Source organism: Dermacentor albipictus, chromosome 3, assembly GCF_038994185.2.
Source record: "Dermacentor albipictus isolate Rhodes 1998 colony chromosome 3, USDA_Dalb.pri_finalv2, whole genome shotgun sequence".
In the NCBI taxonomy this organism is placed as follows: domain Eukaryota; kingdom Metazoa; phylum Arthropoda; class Arachnida; order Ixodida; family Ixodidae; genus Dermacentor; species Dermacentor albipictus.
This window is the reverse complement of record NC_091823.1, coordinates 159,869,521-159,890,169: the sequence shown is the minus strand read 5'-3', so window position 1 is coordinate 159,890,169 and position 20,649 is coordinate 159,869,521. Positions and strand designations below refer to the sequence as shown.

General features: G+C 48.7%; 1 protein-coding gene and 14 non-coding genes across 15 annotated transcripts in view; 14 read left to right on the top strand and 1 right to left on the bottom strand.

The window, feature by feature from the left end:
• The window catches only part of LOC139057015 (uncharacterized), a 218,104-nt gene that overhangs the window by 117,279 nt on the left and 80,176 nt on the right, over positions 1-20,649 (bottom strand). The window lies entirely within an intron of this gene.
• On the top strand, positions 3,360-3,431 carry TRNAD-GUC (transfer RNA aspartic acid (anticodon GUC)). The gene has a single exon. It is a non-coding gene; the product is annotated as a tRNA-Asp (tRNA).
• Positions 3,600-3,671, top strand: TRNAD-GUC (transfer RNA aspartic acid (anticodon GUC)). Its single transcript has one exon. It is a non-coding gene; the product is annotated as a tRNA-Asp (tRNA).
• Positions 3,840-3,911, top strand: TRNAD-GUC (transfer RNA aspartic acid (anticodon GUC)). Its single transcript has one exon. It is a non-coding gene; the product is annotated as a tRNA-Asp (tRNA).
• Positions 4,080-4,151, top strand: TRNAD-GUC (transfer RNA aspartic acid (anticodon GUC)). Its single transcript has one exon. It is a non-coding gene; the product is annotated as a tRNA-Asp (tRNA).
• TRNAD-GUC (transfer RNA aspartic acid (anticodon GUC)) lies at positions 4,318-4,389 on the top strand. The gene has a single exon. It is a non-coding gene; the product is annotated as a tRNA-Asp (tRNA).
• Positions 4,558-4,629, top strand: TRNAD-GUC (transfer RNA aspartic acid (anticodon GUC)). The gene has a single exon. It is a non-coding gene; the product is annotated as a tRNA-Asp (tRNA).
• TRNAD-GUC (transfer RNA aspartic acid (anticodon GUC)) lies at positions 4,796-4,867 on the top strand. The gene has a single exon. It is a non-coding gene; the product is annotated as a tRNA-Asp (tRNA).
• On the top strand, positions 5,279-5,350 carry TRNAD-GUC (transfer RNA aspartic acid (anticodon GUC)). The gene has a single exon. It is a non-coding gene; the product is annotated as a tRNA-Asp (tRNA).
• On the top strand, positions 10,411-10,482 carry TRNAD-GUC (transfer RNA aspartic acid (anticodon GUC)). The gene has a single exon. It is a non-coding gene; the product is annotated as a tRNA-Asp (tRNA).
• TRNAD-GUC (transfer RNA aspartic acid (anticodon GUC)) lies at positions 10,651-10,722 on the top strand. The gene has a single exon. It is a non-coding gene; the product is annotated as a tRNA-Asp (tRNA).
• On the top strand, positions 10,891-10,962 carry TRNAD-GUC (transfer RNA aspartic acid (anticodon GUC)). Its single transcript has one exon. It is a non-coding gene; the product is annotated as a tRNA-Asp (tRNA).
• Positions 18,042-18,113, top strand: TRNAD-GUC (transfer RNA aspartic acid (anticodon GUC)). Its single transcript has one exon. It is a non-coding gene; the product is annotated as a tRNA-Asp (tRNA).
• On the top strand, positions 18,285-18,356 carry TRNAD-GUC (transfer RNA aspartic acid (anticodon GUC)). The gene has a single exon. It is a non-coding gene; the product is annotated as a tRNA-Asp (tRNA).
• On the top strand, positions 18,528-18,599 carry TRNAD-GUC (transfer RNA aspartic acid (anticodon GUC)). The gene has a single exon. It is a non-coding gene; the product is annotated as a tRNA-Asp (tRNA).

Below are 20,649 nucleotides of genomic sequence, written 5' to 3'. Positions count from 1 at the left end.
CGGACAAAATGGTTCAGGTTTTTAAATCCCGTTACAACACTTGTGTATGTCATGGAGTAGGTAAGGCCGGTGGCTGTCTTTTATTTTTGCGAAATTCAATAGGTATTGTTGCGCAGAGTGTAATGTCGGCCCAAGATGGGCGATTGGTCCTATGTGATTTCTCTTTCAATAATACTGATTGGCGAATTGTCTGTGTGTACGCTCCAAACAAAATTAGTGATAGGAAATTTTTTTTTAACTTTGTTGAGTCACACCTGACGTGTGAAAGAAACGTTGTTCTTCTTGGTGACTTCAATTGTGTTTGCATGTCCGAAGATAGGGTGCCCAGTAAAATAATACGGGATGCAAGTGCGCATCAACTCTGCGCAATCGTGGCAGACTATGATTTAGTAGACGTTGGAAGCATATTAAGCGGTAACAGTGTTGTTTTTACTCATTTCCAAGGGCAGAGTCACGCTCGACTAGATCGTTTGTACGTATGAGCAAACCTTGCGCGAACGGTCACTAGCTATGCAGTAAAGCACGTGAGCTTCAGTGATCACAGCCTAGTAATGTGTACATTGGGCACGAAACATAGAGGGTCTCACTTTAATTGGGAACTGTGGAAAATGAACGAAACGATCTTAAATGATGAATGGTTTGTCAAAACGGTAAAAGGAAAAATTGACGTGATGCAAAGAGATGCTACAACAAATTGGGCTGAGCTGTGGGAGCAGTTTAAAATTGAAGTGAAAATGAGTGCGATCGAGAGGGCTTGTGTGATGCGTCATAAAGCTAAACAAAGAGAGAAAGAACTGCAAAGCATGCTCGATTATTTTCTAAACGCGGAGTGCACAATACCGGGATTGTTTTCGAAACAGATTAGAGAAATTAAACGCGAACTTGAAAGGGTGGACGCTCAAATTTACCAAGGAGCCGCGATAAGAGCACGATCCGAGAGGCTGTGGCTGGGAGAGGCGCCAACTAAGCGCGCGCTCAGTGATGAAAAGGGTTACGCATCCAAAAACATAATAAAAGAAATTTGTTTTAACAACACAATGTCAAAAGACCCAGAAGTAATTGAAAAAGCTTTCGTTGAACACTACCGAGCGTTGCTCGGTAGGCAGGTGCCCGTAACAGAAGAGTTTGTGAACTCCTTTCTAACACTTCTGCCAAAATTACAAGACGAAATAAAGGAGGGACTCGAGAGACCGATCTCTGCGAAAGAAATTACAGAAGCCATAGAAGACTTGGGTAAAGGAAAGGCGCCTGGACCAGACGGCCTAGGAGCAGCTTTCTATAAAACTTTCAAGGCCGAAATAAGCGAGATACTGCACTGTGTAATATCAGAAGCTCATGAAACTAAGCACTTGCCGCCATCATTCAGAAAAAGTCATGTTGTGCTTATACCGAAAACCACCGATACGGTAAAGCTGAAATCTGTCGCTGGATACAGGCCCATAAGTCTTACGAATTCGGATTATAAAATCTACATGAAGGTGCTCGGAAAAAGGATGCCGTCAGTTATTAAATCCATAGTAGGCCCACACCAAACATGCGGTATCAGGAATAGAACAATATTGTCGAATATTCACATCGCTAGGAGTATATTGGAATGCTGTGATGCGAACCTCGAATGTGTAGCAATGGTTCAGTTAGACCTAGAAAAAGCTTTTGACAGGGTTGCTCATAGCATACTTCTTGCCCTGCTAAAACACATTAATGTAGGCGAAGTGATTCAGGACGCAGTAGCCATGGCTTATGAGAACTGTTCCGCTCACCTAATAATCAATAAAAGACTCAGCGAAAATATACCAGTATTATCCAGTGTGCGCCAGGGGTGCCCTTTGTCGCCCTTACTTTTTGCGATTTTTCTTGAACCTTTCTGTTTGAAGGTACGAGAAAACGAAAACATTCGCGGCTACCGTCTTTTAACTCAGGAAGTAAAAATACTAGCTTACGCAGATGACATCGCACTTTTTGCATTGACCAAGAGAGCATTCGGGAGGCAGTCAAGGATGCAAGAAAGTTTTGCAGTCTAACGGGGAGTGCCATAAGCTGGTCAAAAAGCTTAGGCTTCTGGCACGGTGAATGGGACAGCCGGCCTGCAGTGTTAGAAACAGTACCGTTCACAGATACGCCAACCACTTATCTTGGTGTTCCTTTGGAATACTATCGCGATACCACGACGCAATGGACTGAACAAACTGAGCGGGCTAAAGCACAAACAACGAAGTGGGGAGGCAAGAATCTGTCAATATTCACGAGAGCCACTGTCTGCAATTTATTTCTTGTCGCTAAAGTGTTTTATATGTTGCAAGTTTTATGTATATCCCGAGTGTGTATACAAAAGTTGCACAGGGTTTTTGCTATGTTCGTGTGGGGATCAGGATGGGAGCGCATGAGTCGTCTGAATCTGTTTCACGCTGTGCAGAAAGGAGGGTTGGGTTTGTCGCATTTATTTTTGAAACAAGTTGTGTCGCGCTTCATGTTCTTGCGCGACGAAAGCGATTGTTTTTTGCGGTGCGTTATCCAGACGCGATTAGGTGACGCACTGCCAGAATATGTTGTGACGTCGTATGGCATACGTCAAGTGGTTGTCCGAGGTTTTTTGTTTGAAGTGATAAGCTCTTTCCGTTTTCTAAAAGTGCACTTTTCTTTGGAATACCTGAACACAGTCGCAAGAAAGCGATTATACCGAGATTTAGTTAATATCATGTGTCCAGTACCAATATACCGTGCAGTATATGCACTGGGGCGTGAGCAGAATGTTTTAAAAAGAGTTAAGAAAATGCCTGTAAGAGCAACAACAAAAACCTTTTTTTTCATGCTACACACTGGCACGCTTCCTGTCAAGCCATGGCTGCAGGAGAAGGGGATCTTTGTACCCTGGAGTGTGAATTGCCAGATATGTCAGAAACCGGAGACAATGGAGCATTTTTTTTCTGGAGTGCAGGGACTCAGTCTTCCTTTGGGACATTCTACAAAGGACACTAAAAAAAGAATTTCCTTTAACACCTTTTGGAATCCGTTTTTTACCGTTTGAAGAGACAGAAGGCGTGCCATGTGATATGGTGATGTTACTCTGCATGCACAGCGTGTGGAAAACACGAATGGCGGTGCGTAATGAGGATGTTGACGCAAAACCGGCCAAAGAATATTTTGCTGAAAATGTATTGTACATTCGCGAAGCGTTTAAAGCGCTCAGCGAACCACCTGAGTGGTTAACAGCATTTGAACAGCTTGCAAATATTCAGCCTTTTTAAACCAAACGACAAGGTACACCCGCACATTGAACTGTCTTTCTTGTTTTGTAATCGCAGCGGAGAATAGCTGTGAATCGTGTATTTGTTATAAAACAGGCAATAAAGAAAAAAAAATCCTCGTTAGTATAGTGGCCAGTATCCCCGCCTGTCACGCGGGAGACCGGGGTTCGATTCCCCGACGGGGAGTGTTTCTTTTTTCCATCTCGTTTGTAGGCGCTCGCGGCGGCGCACTCGGCGCTCCTCCCCACTAGCTGTCTCTATATTTTTCCACTTATGGGCACGATTGCGCCAACAGTTTTGCGATTTTTTTAAAAAAATCGTGTATATACTGCTTTAGCTGACACCTCGCATGTCTCCTTGTTAGTATAGTGGCCAGTATCCCCGCCTGTCACGCGGGAGACCGGGGTTCGATTCCCCGACGGGGAGTGTTTCTTTTTTCCTTCTCGTTTGTAGGCGCTCGCGGCGGCGCACTCAGCGCTCCTCCCCACTAGCTGTCTCTATATTTTTCCACTTATGGGCACGATTGCGCCAACAGTTTTGCGATTTTTTAAAAAAAATCGTGTATATACTGCTTTAGCTGACACCTCGCATGTCTCCTCGTTAGTATAGTGGCCAGTATCCCCGCCTGTCACGCGGGAGACCGGGGTTCGATTCCCCGACGGGGAGTGTTTCTTTTTTCCTTCTCGTTTGTAGGCGCTCGCGGCGGCGCACTCAGCGCTCCTCCCCACTAGCTGTCTCTATATTTTTCCACTTATGGGCACGATTGCGCCAACAGTTTTGCGATTTTTTTAAAAAAATCGTGTATATACTGCTTTAGCTGACTCCTCGCATGTCTCCTCGTTAGTATAGTGGCCAGTATCCCCGCCTGTCACGCGGGAGACCGGGGTTCGATTCCCCGACGGGGAGTGTTTCTTTTTTCCTTCTCGTTTGTAGGTGCTCGCGGCGGCGCACTCAGCGCTCCTCCCCACTAGCTGTCTCTATATTTTTCCACTTATGGGCACGATTGCACCAACAGTTTTGCGATTTAAAAAAAAATCGTGTATATACTGCTTTAGCTGACTCCTCGCATGTCTCCTCGTTAGTATAGTGGCCAGTATCCCCGCCTGTCACGCGGGAGACCGGGGTTCGATTCCCCGACGGGGAGTGTTTCTTTTTTCCTTCTCGTTTGTAGGCGCTCGCGGCGGCGCACTCGGCGCTCCTCCCCACTAGCTGTCTCTATATTTTTCCACTTATGGGCACGATTGCGCCAACAGTTTTGCGATTTTTTTAAAAAAATCGTGTATATACTGCTTTAGCTGACACCTCGCATGTCTCCTCGTTAGTATAGTGGCCAGTATCCCCGCCTGTCACGCGGGAGACCGGGGTTCGATTCCCCGACGGGGAGTGTTTCTTTTTTCCTTCTCGTTTGTAGGCGCTCGCGGCGGCGCACTCAGCGCTCCTCCCCACTAGCTGTCTCTATATTTTTCCACTTATGGGCACGATTGCGCCAACAGTTTTGCGATTTAAAAAAAAATCGTGTATATACTGCTTTAGCTGACTCCTCGCATGTCTCCTCGTTAGTATAGTGGCCAGTATCCCCGCCTGTCACGCGGGAGACCGGGGTTCGATTCCCCGACGGGGATTGTTTCTTTTTTCCTTCTCGTTTGTAGGCGCTCGCGGCGGCGCACTCGGCGCTCCTCCCCACTAGCTGTCTCTATATTTTTCCACTTATGGGCACGATTGCGCCAACAGTTTTGCGATTTTTTTAAAAAAATCGTGTATATACTGCTTTAGCTGACACCTCGCATGTCTCCTCATTAGTATAGTGGCCAGTATCCCCGCCTGTCACGCGGGAGACCGGGGTTTGATTCCCCGACGGGGTGTGTTTCTTTTTTGGTTCTCGTTTGTAGGCGCTCGCGGCGGCGCACTCGGCGCTCCTCCCCACTAGCTGTCTCTATATTTTTCCACTTATGGGCACGATTGCGCCAACAGTTTTGCGATTTTTAAAAAAAAAAACTCGTGTATATACTGCTTTAGCTGACACCTCGCATGTCTCCTCGTTAGTATAGTGGCCAGTATCCCCGCCTGTCACGCGGGAGACCGGGGTTTGATTCCCCGACGGGGAGTGTTTCTTTTTTCCTTCTCGTTTGTAGGCGCTCGCGGCGGCGCACTCGGCGCTCCTCCCCACTAGCTTTTTTTATTTATTTATTACCGGTTTTCAATATAACATCAAACATATGAATTTAACACTAATCACACAGATGCAAGCCTCTTGCAAGAGAAAAAGGAAGACGAAACAGAAAGGCGCTAGACAGCCGTCCATCCTCATAGGACTGACGTTGTTAAATTAAAAGTCCTTCATGACTGTCAGAGGTTCGAGCCTCGACAGCCAATCCGGTACACACTCTTGCATTTTGTGCATTTCAATAAATGAGGACATACACTCTCTGAAATACATACGCGCTGGCCGAGCGTCGGTGTCGCAATGGTACCCGGCCATGCGAGCTCGCCATATAGAGTGGAGGGCATTCAACATAATAAGATCATACGGCACTCCGTCTTCATCTTTAATTGGCAGATACCTGATCCCTTGGGGGTCCACCGGTAACTCCTTTTTCAGCGTTCGCTTTAAAACGTCCCATAAGAAAACCGCCGCCCAGCAATGCAAGAAAACATGATCAATGGTCTCCGGCTTCTGACAGATCAAGCAGTGGGATCCCCACGGCACAAGACAGCCTCGTTCTTCGACAAAAGTCTTCACAGAGAGCGTTCCTGTGTGGAGCTTAAAAAAGAAGGTTTTAACACCTGGTGGCACCTGCATTCGTTTCACCCGTTCGAGGACGTCTTGTCCTGGCCCTCCACTGTATATGGCTCTGTATAACGGTACAGGAAACACAATGTCGCACACATCTTTATACAGTGTTTTCCTTTTCACGTGACACAGATAATCGTTTGAAAAACGAACTGAAAGGAAACGCACACTGTCGGCCACTTCCTTAAAATAACCACGCAGTGTTCCGGTCATGCTTGCCGTACTGACAACATATGCAGGCAATGCGTCGCTCAACCTGACCTGACATACGGTGCGCAAAAAAGGATCGCGCACATCGCGAAAAAACAAAAAGCGGTTGACAAGCTGTCGAACAAAAAGATGCGCCAAGCCCAGCCCCCCTTCCTTCACGTGCCTGAACAGATTTGTTCGGCTACACCTTTCCCAGGTTGAGCCCCAGATAAAAACCGCGAACACTCTGTGCAGCTTTTGCACGTTTACCCTTGAACAGTACAACGTCTGCATGACATACCACAACTTCGTAATAAAAAATATGTTACACACCGTTGCCTTAGCGAAAATCGACAGGCTGATGCCTTTCCACCTTTCTGCTTTTTCTCTAGTTTCTTTTGTTTGGTTCATCCAGTATTCGTCGCTATTTTTGTAACTGTCCATGGGAACACCTAGATACTTGGTCGGGGTTTTCATCCAGTTCACATTTGCAAAATGGTCCGGGGCGGAAGACCACTCTCCGTGCTACAAACCGAGGGACTTCCCCCAGTTCACTCTACTGCCCGTGACACCACAAAAACTTTTCACTACGCTTATCGTTTCCGTTACACTTTGTTTGCTTGTACAACACACTGCGATGTCATCTGCATATGCCAAGAGCTTGACTTCTGTGTCTGCCAAATTATAACCGCGTATTTGATCATTTTGAATTATGGCCAAACACATAGTTTCTATGTAAATTCCAAACAAAAGAGGACTGAGGGGGCAGCCCTGACGCACAGAACGCATGACATTAATGGGGGCCCCCAATGATTTATTCACAATTAAGCGTGTTGTCCAGTTCTGATACGCCAACGCCACTCCCTCAGCGATGATGGAACCAATATTAACGTGATTCAAAATGGCAAACAAAATACCATGCGAGACACAATCAAAGGCTTTCTCGAGGTCGAGCTGAAGCACTGCGACTCCGCCCAAGGTGACGTCGCAGCACTCGAGCACGCACCGCATCGCGTGAATATTCGAAAAAATCGACCTTCCTTTGATCCCACATGTTTGGTGATCTGCGACAATTTCCTTTATTACACTTTGAAGTCTGGCTGCCAAAACCTTCATGAAAATTTTATAATCTACATTGGTTAAAGATATCGGCCTGTAAGATGTCACCAGCCTAAGTTTCTCTACTTGATCACTCTTAGGGAGGAGTATGGTATGCGCTTTGCCAAAAGAAGGTGGCAAAGCTTTGTTCTCATACGCATCATTAAACAGCCGTGCTAGCAACGGTGACAGTTCCTTCTTGAAAGCTTTATATAAACAAGCGCCCAGGCCGTCAGGTCCAGGTGATTTGCCTTGATTCAAATCCTCAATTGCCTTTTCAACTTCGCTTTCTGTTATTTTCACGTCTAATCGTTCTTTTGTGTCGTCACTCAATCGCGGCATGCGACCGAGGAAGACCTTTTTGAACTCGTCTACATTCGCTTCTTGAAACGCAAAGAGGGACTGGTAATACTCTAAAAACGTTTGGCCTATACTCTTACTGTCGTCTGCAGTTGTGCCATTCCATAGAATCTTATCGACTTGATTCCTTCGACCGTGAGCTTTTTCAAGTCCAAGCGCCCTTTTAGTGGGCGTCTCTCCAGCTACTAATGCATTTGTTCTTGCGCGCACCATCGCACCTTGATACCGTTCTTTGTCGAGCTGCTCGATTTTTTCTTTAATGGTTTGCACATCTTGTTTATACGCCCCTGGCTCTTCGCACTCAAGCGCTATCAGCTGCTTAAGTGTCTTTCGCAAGCTCTTTTCTTTCATTTCCTTCTCAAACTTTAAGCAGCTCGATCTTTCACAGGCTTTCATTTTTACGTTTTGTTTGAACCCTTCCCATTTCTCTGCTGTTGTTTGACTATTATCCTCACAAACCTCCCTTACGGCCTCATGTACTGCCTCTACAAATGGTTGGTCTTTTAGTAGTAAAGCGTTCATTTTCCATAGGTCCCAATTAAAAGATTCTCTCTTCTTCTCCGTGCCTATGTTACATTTCACCAAGCAGTGATCTGAGAACGATACTGGTGCCACAGAATAACTATGGCACTTTGGAATCATGTCTTGCGATATGTACATGCGGTCTAACCTCGCGTGACTGTTACCTTGAAATCGCGTGTACATTACTTCCTGCTCCCCCTCCAGACACTCGCAAACATCGTCCAGTTCATTTTCACGTATTAGTTTAGTCAACACACTGCTGCTTCTATCACGAATACCGGCATTATTGGCTCTATCCCGAGCACTCAAAACACAATTAAAATCCCCCAACAAAATCATGCACTTGTCGCTGCAAATATACTGAAAAAGGCTCTCAAAAAATAAGGTGCGCTCTTCTACAGAATTCGGCGCATATATGCACATGACTCGAAATTCAATTTCACGATAAACAAAATCACAAAAAACAATCCTTCCAGACTGGCATGAAAATACACTTTGAACAACAAGATCAGGCAACTTCTTTACAAACAGAACACAACCGGCGGACGTCCCTACCGCGTGACTCACGACCGCATAATATCTAGCCGTGAAACGCCGCACCATGCTCCCGGTCTCCCCCTCTCCGTCAACCTTGGTCTCCTGGACGGCTAGTACGTCTATGTCTTGGTCAGTGACCAACCGTAGGACCTGACTTTGCCTACGATTAGCCGCCAACCCTCTCACGTTCAATGTGGCGATAGTAAGTGACGGTAAGAGAGCCATCTTAACTAAGGAAAAAAAAGTAGGCCCGGAGCATGGTGCTTACCCTTCACGACTAGCCCCCGGCTAGCCGCCTCCGGGACCTCCCGGCTTGTTCGTGTCGTTAGGCGAGACCGTTTTGCCCACAGGCTTCCTTTCAGGTGGTACGTTGGGCTTTGGCTTGTAGCCCATCCGTCTTCCTTGTGGCGTCTTCGTCGGCGGCCCCTCGCTGGTGCTGGTGCCACCACCGTCCCTGTCCTTGGTATCGTCGTGGGGTCGTTTGACTGGGGCACCAGGAGTCCCAGTCCGCTCATCGTGGTTGACTTCCTTGTCCTGCAGCATTGCCGTCGTGTCGTTGTCGGGTGCGTCTTCGTTAACGCCCCCCGTAGCCAGGCTCACTGCAGGCAGGACCTGCACCGGTTTGTCCGTCTTTTCGTCAGCCTCAGCCACCATGCCTTCAGCACCGGCGGTAGATGACCCTCTGATTGTTTCTGTCGAAACCGAGTCTCCGGTTCCTTTGGCGGCGTCTTCCGTCTCGAGCACGTCCATGACGTGTTCAGCCGCAACGTCCCTCGCTGCTGGTCCTGTCACGGCGGCGTAGGATTTGACGCAGTCAGCGTCAACGTGCCCGAAACGTTTGCACCTGGAACAGCGCGGGACTTTGCACTCTCGGCGGACGTGCCCCGTGCCTTGGCAGCGCAAGCACTGCATGGGTCGACCGGGCACGACCACCAAGGCCAACTCTCCGCCGACGCGGACCTGATGGGGCAGGTCCTCAACTTTGACGCCGTTCTTTAGCTTGAGGAGCACCGTCCGGGTGGTCGACGTCTTGTTTCCCATGCCTTCGACTCGCCATCGCTCCCGGCTCACCTCCTCCACCTTGCCGAAGGCCGCGAACGCTGTCCGGACGTCCTCGTCGGCAACGCCGTACAGCAGCCAGTGAAGCCGTAGCTTCACCTGCTGGTCCTGTGGGTCCACGATGACGCACCGTCGTCCCTTCACTTGCAGTTCCTTGAGGGAAACTAATCTTTTCGTCGCAGTCGCATCATTCAGGGTCACCGCCCAGACGTGGTTTATCTGGTACGCCCCTATGCATACCACGTCCGGTAAGAGGCCAGTCGGCAGTAGGGCGTCCCTGAAATCTTCGACCTTGTATGGTCTCGCACGCACATCACCGTGCAAAAACACGGTGTTAATCGCAACTCGTCCTTTAGGCAGTTGAGGAAAAATGAACGGGTATTCCTTATCATCTTCCGTAATCCTGTTTCCGCGAGCAAAAGTGGCCGCTGTCGCTGCCCCGGAAGAGGCCATGACCCTACAATCCGAACAGCTCGGCTGCCGGATGCAGAATGCTCCTCCCCACTAGCTGTCTCTATATTTTTCCACTTATGGGCACGATTGCGCCAACAGTTTTGCGATTTAAAAAAAAATCGTGTATATACTGCTTTAGCTGACTCCTCGCATGTCTCCTCGTTAGTATAGTGGCCAGTATTCCCGCCTGTCACGCGGGAGACCGGGGTTCGATTCCCCGACGGGGAGTGTTTCTTTTTTCCTTCTCGTTTGTAGGCGCTCGCGGCGGCACACTCGGCGCTCCTCCCCACTAGCTGTCTCTATATTTTTCCACTTATGGGCACGATTGCGCCAACAGTTTTGCGATTTTTTAAAAAAAATCGTGTATATACTGCTTTAGCTGACACCTCGCATGTCTCCTCGTTAGTATAGTGGCCAGTATCCCCGCCTGTCACGCGGGAGACCGGGGTTCGATTCCCCGACGGGGAGTGTTTCTTTTTTCCTTCTCGTTTGTAGGCGCTCGCGGCGGCGCACTCGGCGCTCCTCCCCACTAGCTGTCTCTATATTTTTCCACTTATGGGCACGATTGCGCCAACAGTTTTGCGATTTTTTAAAAAAAATCGTGTACATGCTGCTTTAGCTGACACCTCGCATGTCTCCTCGTTAGTATAGTGGCCAGTATCCCCGCCTGTCACGCGGGAGACCGGGGTTCGATTCCCCGACGGGGAGTGTTTCTTTTTTCCTTCTCGTTTGTAGGCGCTCGCGGCGGCGCACTCGGTGCTCCATGCCCACAAGCATGGTGCAGCGGTTTACGCCACCGTACTACGCGGTAGTGAGCCACGCCTTAGGGACGTCGGCGGGCAGCGTGCTGTTTGTTAGAAAATTACCCGTTATAACGGTTTTTATTCATGTCCATATGGTAGATTAGTTTTCTGTGACTTTGCTTTGCATGGAATTGAATGGCGGGTGGTATGTATTTATGCACCAAATGCGTTGGACGAACGGGCTGTGTTTTTTTCCATGTTAAAAGAGTATATATCTTCCGAAAAGCAGATGGTGCTGTTAGGTGATTTTATTTGTGTTCTCAGTGCCCGAGATCGGTCTAATAGAGGATTAAGGAGTGATAAAAGTAGGGATGTTTTGAACTAGATAATTACTGAATGCGAATTAGCGGATGTGGAGGAATGTATGATAGGGACGCGAGATGTGCGTTTCACGCACTTTCAAGGAAATAGCCATGCGCGCTTAGATCGTATTTACTTGTCGCTTCATGCAATACCAATGTGTAATAGTTAGTGTATAGCCTATTTCCTTCACTGATGATTGTCTGGTTAAATGTGACATAGGAAGGAAGAAAAAAGGCGGCACTTTCTCTTGGTAGCTGTGGAAAATGAATTCAAACTTAACTATTTTCGGAGAATATGTATCGGACTGCATCAAAAAAATTCGAATGAGCGGCGAGGGTGAAATAAAAGATCGATGGCAAGAGTTTAAACAGTGCAATAAAATGAAAGCCATCGATCGTTCCGTCGCAATAATGCATGAAACAAAAAAGAAAGAGAAGGAACTGCGAATAATCTTGGAAAAGCTGACAGAACTGGAATGACAAGAACCGGGAGCATACAAAAGTGACATACGTAATATTAAACAGAAACTTGAAATGCATGATGGGGAACGCTATCGCGGAGCGATAGTTCGTGCTCGAGCCGAATCCTTTGCGATAGGGGAGGCGCCCACAAAAAGGGCGCTCGGACTGGAAAAATCGCACGCTCGACGAAATCATATTGACGTGATCGAGGTGGGTGGTAACGAAGTTACAGATAATGATAGTATCGCACGTGCGTTTTTTGAACACTACGAAAATCTGTTCGCATTTAGGCAGGTGGACCTAGAACGGTTTAAGACGAACTTCTTTAAAAGAATACCTCAACCGACTGAAGGAAGAAAAGTTGCATTAGGAACGCCGATAACTGTTTTTGAAGTGGAACGCGCCATTGACAATTTGAATCCTGGCAAGTTACCGAGCCCTGATGGGCTTTGCGCTCTGTGGTACAAGTGGTTTAAAAAGGAATTGTCAGCCGTACTTGTAGCAATTTTTAACGAAGCGCACGATGGTAAGGCGTTACCGCCTTACCATCGGATGTAGATAAGTTGAAAAGTGTAACATCATACAGACCAATAGCACTCACAAATGTAGACTATAAGATACTAATGACTTAGCAGCTAGACTTCAGCCGGTTGTCAAAGACATAGTCGGCCCACACCAAACGGGGGGAATTAAGGGTCGCACTATAGCGACGAATGTTCACAAGATGCGCTCAGTTCTTGAATGTTGTGACTCCCTTGAAGCGTGTGTGGCCATACTTCTGTTGCATCTGGAGGACGCATTTGATTGCGTAGCGCATGCTATTTTGTTTGCAATGCTGGAACACATTAATGTCGGATCCGTCACCACGGATGGTGTAGCTCTGGCGTATCGGAAGTGCTCTACCAGACTAATTATTAACAAAGAATTGGGGGCCCCCATTAAAGTGCAGCGTTCCGTGCGTCAAGGCTGTCCCATCAGTCCAGTTTTGTTTTGTATATATATTAAAACCTGATGTTTGTCAATAATTGAAAATAATTCTATCCGTGGTTCTTGTTTACAATCTTCAGAGGTAAAACTGCTCGCATATGCCGATGATGTGGCGGTATGTTGTATCGACTACGAAGGCATTGAAGAAACCATTCGAAGTGTTGAATTTTTCAGCGACGTTACAGGAAGTCGAGTAAACTGGGGAAAGTCTCTGGGGTTTTGGCACGGCGTGTGGCCGTTCACCCCGGGCATTTTTGCCAATGTTGTATGGCAGAAAACGCCTGTGAAGTACCTTGGTGTGCCACTTGAGTTCTACAAAAATAATAATGACCACTGGCAGCAACAAGCAGAATTCTTACGCGAAAAGGCGAATGCTTGGAGGGAGAATTATCTCTCCATATTTGCGAGTGCAACCGTGTGTAACATGTTTTTTGCGGCTAAACTATGGTATGTGATACAAGTGATGCACTGTTCTAGGGTAAATGTGCAGAAACTTCATAGGGTTTTCGCGACCTTTGTTTGGGGATCGAGGTGGGAAAGGTGCAGTCGCGCAAATATGTTCAGGAGTGTAAAGTGTGGGGGACTTGGACTGGCACACCTTTTTCTCAAACAATTAGTTAATAGATTTGTCTTTTTTCGCGAGGTCAGCGACCCATTTCTGCAAACGGTGTGCCAGGCCAGATTAGGGCGACTGCTACCTGAATATGTTATTAGTACGCAAGTCCTGACGGGGACGGCACAAGGTTATTTTCGGAAAGTAGTAGCGACTGTGCGATTTTTGAGTGTGCGTTTTTCTAATGATTATTTATATTCTGTTAAAAAGAAGAAACTGTATAAAGATTTATGTGATATAGTGTTGCTAATACCGTTGTACAGGGTGATATACAGTGCAGGCCTGGGTCAGAACGTACTCAAACGGGTTAAAAGAATGCAAGTAGCACCAAGTGCAAAAACTTTCTTTTTCAAAGTGCATACCGGAACTCTCCCTTTAAAGGGAAGCTGAAATGGTTTTCAATTTCCATGAATTACTGGGATTTGGAAGAACAGACCTAATAATATACGGTTCCGAAATTTTTTTCTTCGTTTTGTTAATATAAGGGGCGGAAATCGCTTCCTAATTCACCCCCGCGGACACGCCCCCATCACTTCCCGGAGCGCCGGGTGAGGTGGTTGCCAGAGGAGAGAACTGGCGAGAGTGACGTCACTGGCGGGGACCGAGCTGCCGGACCGGCGTGCTGGCGTGCCTCTTTCCGTCCTGCGCTTTACTGAACGACGCTACCAGAGATATGCCGCCGCCGCCCCCGCCGCCGCCCCCGCCGCCGCTCACGTTTGTTTTCTTTTGCGATTTTCGTAAACTGTTCTTTCCTCCTGCGCTGCATGAGTGCCTACAGCCAAGGGCGCCCAACATGCCCTCGTTCTGTGCAGCATTCGGCTGCGCGAACACAGGCGGACGAGACGATGTGGTGTTTCACAGTTTCCCGAAGGACAAGAAGCTTGCAGCGCAGTGTGTCCGTGCGGTGAGGAGAGATAAGTTCGTGCCGACGAAATCAACTGTGCTGTGCTCGGACCATTTCAATGATAGCCGGATAGCCTTACGACAAATGCGGAAACGCGTTGTTGCTATCGTTGCTATACTCCGTTTCATACATCAGGTGCAACGCTGTGGAGGCTTGAGATACTTCTTGCAGTGGTTGCGTTCGCACTTAGAAAAAGTTCGGTGTTTCTTAACCCGATTTTTTAGAAAATCTGCCATATATAAGCTCAGTTCTGAATGAAAAAAAAACGAATTTACCCATAGAAACAATCCCCGTACTTATACGGCTGCTAACACGTTCTTTTAAATCAATTTTCTTTTCGGCATTTTTTAATTCCAGCCCGTGGCGGCAGCTTCACGTGCATGCTCGCGCGAGCAAACGCCGCTGGCACGCTGCGAACCATAGACGGAAACGTGCGCAGTAATTGATATGAAGTGCTGTGCCACACGTGTCAAACATGATTCGTTCTTTTTATGTTACGTCATAGGCAAGCAGCCTATATATCTAGATGGCTGTCGCTGAAATAAAACAGTGCGGTACGTGCTCTTGGATCGTCTCCGTTCGTCAGCGCCCGTATGGCATCCGCTGGCACGAACAAGCTGTCAAGGGTCTCTGTACACAATACGTATTCTGTTAAGGTGCCCGATCGACAAACGTCTGTTATCGGCACGGGCAAGCGGCTGAGTGTGTCCGCGTTGGCGTTTTTCTTGCCGGCCTTGTACTCTATGCGGTAGCTATATTGGCTTAGAAACAGAGCCCATCTCTGAATACGTGCCGACGCCATTGGGGGCACAGGTCGATCTTCTCGTAGAAGTCCCACCAGTGGTTGGTGGTCCGTGACCAATATAAACTAGCGGCCCAGCAGGTAGTCTCGAAACTTTGTTACTCCGACCACCAGTGCGAGCGCTTCCTTCTCGAGCTGAGAATAATTCTTTTCGGCGTGTGTTAACGTGCGTGAACGGAAAGCAATGGGCTTATCCAATTGTCCAATTCGGTGCGAGATTACGGCACCTAAACCCGTAGGTGACGCATCGCATTCCAAACGCACTGGTTGGTTGGGATCGAAATACGTCAGAACAGGCGAACTCAGAAGTGTTTGTTTAGCCTTGAGATATGAATTTTCCTGCGCCGTTCCCCAGTGCCATTTATGCTCTTTTTCAAGCAAAAGAGACAACGGTGCCAGCATCGTTGACATGTGTGGCAAGAACCGGTGATAATAAGTCAACAGACCCAAGAAAGAGCGCAGTTCGCTCACATTCGTAGGCCGTGGCGAGTCGCGTATTCCAGCTAGGTTCTTTTCAAGCGGATGCAAGCCGTCTTTGTCAATGCGATGGCCCAGGTAGACGATTGAGTCTTTGCGAAAATGGCATTTTTCGGCCTTCAGCTTGATACCATTTTCTTGAAGCCAGCGCAAAACGTCCCGAAGCACTGAGCCATTATCGCGTTGACGTTCCGCTATCAATACATCGTCCAAATACACCTGCACGGCTGGAAGACCGGCCAGGACCGTTTCCATGCGCCGCTGAAAAATTGCGGGAGCCGAGGCAACTCCAAACGGAAGACGGTTATAGCAGAACAACCCCTTGTGAGTGTTTATCACGGCCAACTTCTTCGCCTTCTCATCCAGTGGGACTTGGTTATATGCATCCTTAAGGTCCAGTGTTGTGAAAAATGATCCCTCACGTAGCGACGCGAAAATGTCTTCAATGTTTGGTAAAGGGTACTGCTCAGTTATGCACGCAGCATTGATTGTGGTTTTGAAATCGCCGCAGATGCGAAGGGAACCGTCTTTCTTCAGTACTGGTACGATTGGCGCCGCCCACTCAGAATGTGCTATGGGCGATAATATGCCTTGCTCTACTAAACGGTCCAGCTCAATTTCCACTTTTTCACGAAGAGCATAAGGAATTGACCGCGCCTTGTGGAACTTCGGTTGGGCGCCTTCTCGAATGTGGAATTTCACAGGTGGCCCCTGAATGTTTCCAAGTCCTGGCTCAAAAAGGGCAGGAAACTCGGTCCTGAGGATGTCAGGATCTGCTGACGTCGATTGAACCGCAGTCAGGAACCCCGACGGCAAAAGCGAGAACGCTTGGATTATAAGTCCCTTCCGCAAAGGCTGGGACCCGAGCAGCCTGTAACTATTAGTGTGGCAGGTACAGTCTTCCCCGCAAAATTGGCTTCAAGGTGCAGTTCACCGACAATGGGTAGCTTGCCCAAGTAACAGTTGAGCGTGTGTTTGCATTTCGATAAGCGTGGCCAACTCAGACGGTGCTTTAGATACACCTCCTGCGGAATGATGGAAAACGGCGATCCCGTGTCAATAATCATGTTCAAGGGCACGCCACCCCAGCGGATAACTCTGCGGAACGCCTGAAGCAAAGATTTCTTTTCCCGTGATTCCTGCAATGTGAAGACTGATGAAATATCGCCTTCCTCCGTTTCGGATACAGCGCTCTCATAATGAATTGCGTTAGCGACGCCATCGCACCTACGACCAGCCCGGAGCCCCGACTGGGAGCGGCATTTTCTTGCGAAATGACCAGTCTTCCGACAGCGAAAACACTGCTCCTTTTTGTGCGGACAGTCGCTTGCTTCGTGATCGTAGTTTCCGCAGCGTGCGCACTCAGTATGGCTTTGCTTATCTTTGGTGAAGGTCTGATATCGGCGCGATTTACTCGCTACAGTGCACACCGCTGCCTCATTATCAAGTCTAGTCATGGCGCTTACTTGTAGTGCGGCTGTCTCTGCCGCTATGGCAATCGTTTCAGCTTGGGCAAGTGTGAGCTCAGTTTTTTCAAGCAGCGTCTGCTGCACCGCCCGATTTCGGATGCCACACACAATGCCGTCCCGTAACTTACGATCCAAACTGGTGCCGAAGTGACAATTATCCGCAAGCTTGCGTAGCTCAACAACATAGTCCCGGACAGATTCGCTTGCAGCCTGATCCCTTGTAAAGAACTTGTAACTTGCGGCAACCTCATTAGTCTTCGGCGCATAGTGGTTATTTAGGATGGTAAGTGCGCCCTTGTAACTCAGGGCGTTTACTTTCTAGGGGACGCACTGTCCAGCAAGAACGCCTACCGTCTTCGTTGATAGCGTCGAAACCAAGAGCGCCCTTTTCTTATCATCTGTCTTAATATCATTTGCTTCAAAAAATGCCTCCAGTCGAGTCAAGTAAATATCCCACTTATCTTGATTTTCGTCGAAACTTGGGGTACCGAGGTTCGTAGCCAGGGCCATGACCGCCGATGCTCCGAAGAGTCCATTACTTTCAGTACCCAGCAGGACTCCCAGCGCTACCGAGACGCCGCTGTTCATGGCGGGGGCTCCGCGAGGTGGTCACCCTCGTCGCCACTGTTGTAGCGGGTGGCAGAGTGACGGAGACGATCCAAGAGCTATTGAGATTTTTTTTTTCAAATGGTGTATATACTGCTTTAGCTGACACCTGGCATGTCTCCTCGTTAGTATAGTGGCCAGTATCGCCGCCTGTCACGCGGGAGTCCGGGGTTCGATTCCCCGACGGGGAGTGTTTCTTTTTTTCCTTCTCGTTTGCAGGCGCACGCGGCGGCGCACTCGGCGCTCCTCCTCTCCAGTAGCTGTCTCTATCTTTTCCCACTTGTGGGCATGATTGCGCCAACACTGTTGCTATTTTTTTTTCAAATCGTGTATATACTGCTTTAGCTGACACCTGGCATGTCTCCTCGTTAGTATAGTGGCCAGTATCCCCGCCTGTCACGCGGGAGACCGGGGTTCGATTCCCCGACGGGGATTGTTTCTTTTTTTCTTTCTCGTTTGCAGGCGCACGCGGCGGCGCACTCGGCGCTCCTCCTCTCCAGTAGCTGTCTCTATTTCTTCCCACTTGTGGGCATGATTGCGCCAACACTGTTGCTATTTTTTTTTCAAATCGTGTATATACTGCTTTAGCTGACACCTGGCATGTCTCCTCGTTAGTATAGTGGCCAGTATCCCCGCCTGTCACGCGGGAGACCGGGGTTCGATTCCCCGACGGGGAGTGTTTCTTTTTTTCTTTCTCGTTTGCAGGCGCACGCGGCGGCGCACTCGGCGCTCCTCCTCTCCAGTAGCTGTCTCTATCTTTTCCCACTTGTGCGCATGATTGCGCCAACACTGTTGCTATTTTTTTTTCAAATCGTGTATATACTGCTTTAGCTGACACCTGGCATGTCTCCTCGTTAGTATAGTGGCCAGTATCCCCGCCTGTCACGCGGGAGACCGGGGTTCGATTCCCCGACGGGGATTGTTTCTTTTTTTCTTTCTCGTTTGCAGGCGCACGCGGCGGCGCACTCGGCGCTCCTCCTCTCCAGTAGCTGTCTCTATTTCTTCCCACTTGTGGGCATGATTGCGCCAACACTGTTGCTATTTTTTTTTTCAAATCGTGTATATACTGCTTTAGCTGACACCTGGCATGTCTCCTCGTTAGTATCAGTCCACTTCCGGCCACCGTTGTGTTCGGACGTGGGTAACATGGGCTCCCAAGGAGCGGATTCAGCGGCCTTTTCAAGCCGCTGAAACAGGTCTTTTGCTTCGGTCGACCAGGACTACCAAGTTGTATTGCCTCAACTGCCAACAGGTCAGGTTGTTACGGATACCATTTTCCTTCATGCGGATTTACGAGAGCGCCCATACCGAGTGGAAGATTTTCGCGATGCCTTGGAAAATCTTGGAGCGCTTCCCGACGTTATCGCTCTGGGGGCGTACAGGATGAATCACGTTTGGGCCGTGACATTCAAGAGCGCTGAAGCAACGAAGAAAATGTTGTCAAAAGGGGAATTCCGAGTGAAGAGTCGCCGGTGCCTGGTAGTTAACCCCAACGACCAAGGCTTACGAATGAAGCTGCACTGGCGATGTACGGGGTCAGCGATGATGAAGTGCGTGCGGCCTTGGCTCCGTATGGAAATGTTACGGAAGTAACGAAGGAAAAATGGCGCGTACGAGGTATCACAGAAAGAGCATCGACAACCCGCCTAGTGACCATGAAACTGGGAGCCGGAGTCACTATCGACGACCTACCCCACCAGTTGCATGTAGGAAGCGAACTCGCCCTAGTTGTTGTGCCGAACCGAGCACCATTATGCCTTCGTTGCAACACCACTGGCCACATTCGACGTGACTGCCGTGTACCTCGCTGTTCCCAGTGTAGGCGCTTCGGCCACACGGACCTAGACTGCGTGACCACATATGCGAGCATCACCGGAAAAGCAACGAAGGACGCGGATGCAGAGCTCTTAATGGATGAAGCAGACGCCGAAGAAGCCGCTGGTGGGCGAAAGCAGGTCGACACAAAGAGCGCAAATGAAAAAGTTGCCCCTACCGACGCGTGGAAAGGTGTTTTCGCTGATAACACCACACCCCAGACAAATGGAGTCCCTGTGACGCCGGAAACAGAAGAGGCGGACAAAGTCAAACCCGTTGAAGCAGCGTTGAGTGAAGAAGCAGAAGCCGACGCACAGCCCATGGAACTTGAGCCTGGTGCTTCTACCAAGAGACCGCGCGACGATGCAGGCAACGAAATGGGCAAGCCCAGTGCAAGTAGCGGAGAAGAACCGCCCACCAAGACAGTCGTGAAGACCGGCCTTCAAATGGGCAGACGGCCCAGCTTCAAACCGAAACCCAGCCTCCCTCCTGACCGGAAAACTGAGGGAAATAAACCCTCGTAACAACGAGGGTCAACGCATAGAGCAGCGATTCCACCACTTCCGAACACCGAGCACCTACCATGGCGTCAAGTCACCTAGCTACAGAGCCACAGCAGCATCCACCCGAGGACTGCTGGCTGGACGTGACGTTGCCCGCCACCGGAAAGAATCGACCGTGTGGCAACATAAAAGATCGAGGTAAACTCCATGCGGTCCACCTGTTTCAGATTAACCATGACACTTAACCTTAAAAGGCCCCTTCGTGTAGGCACTTTAAACGTTCGCGGTTTGGCGAGCAGGAGACGCCAGTACCAATTAAGCCGGCTTTTTCAAGAAAGTGATTTAGATATTGTCGCCGTGCAAGAGACAAAGGTGGAAGGTCAGGAACAGACGGACCGCATGGTGCAGCCATTTAGAGCAATGTATAACGTCTGCGTGTGTCATGCGGTGGGAACTTCTGGAGGCTGCGCACTCTTTATTCGTAACAGTGCTGGTATTGTAGAGGAACAAGTTATTATATGTGGAACTGGCCGATTTGTCATACTTGATTGTTCTTTTTCTGGCTTTAAGTGGCGTATTTTGTGCGTGTATGCTCCAAATGATGAATGTGCACGTAGATTTTTTTTTGAACAGCTAGAAGAATACCTGAAGT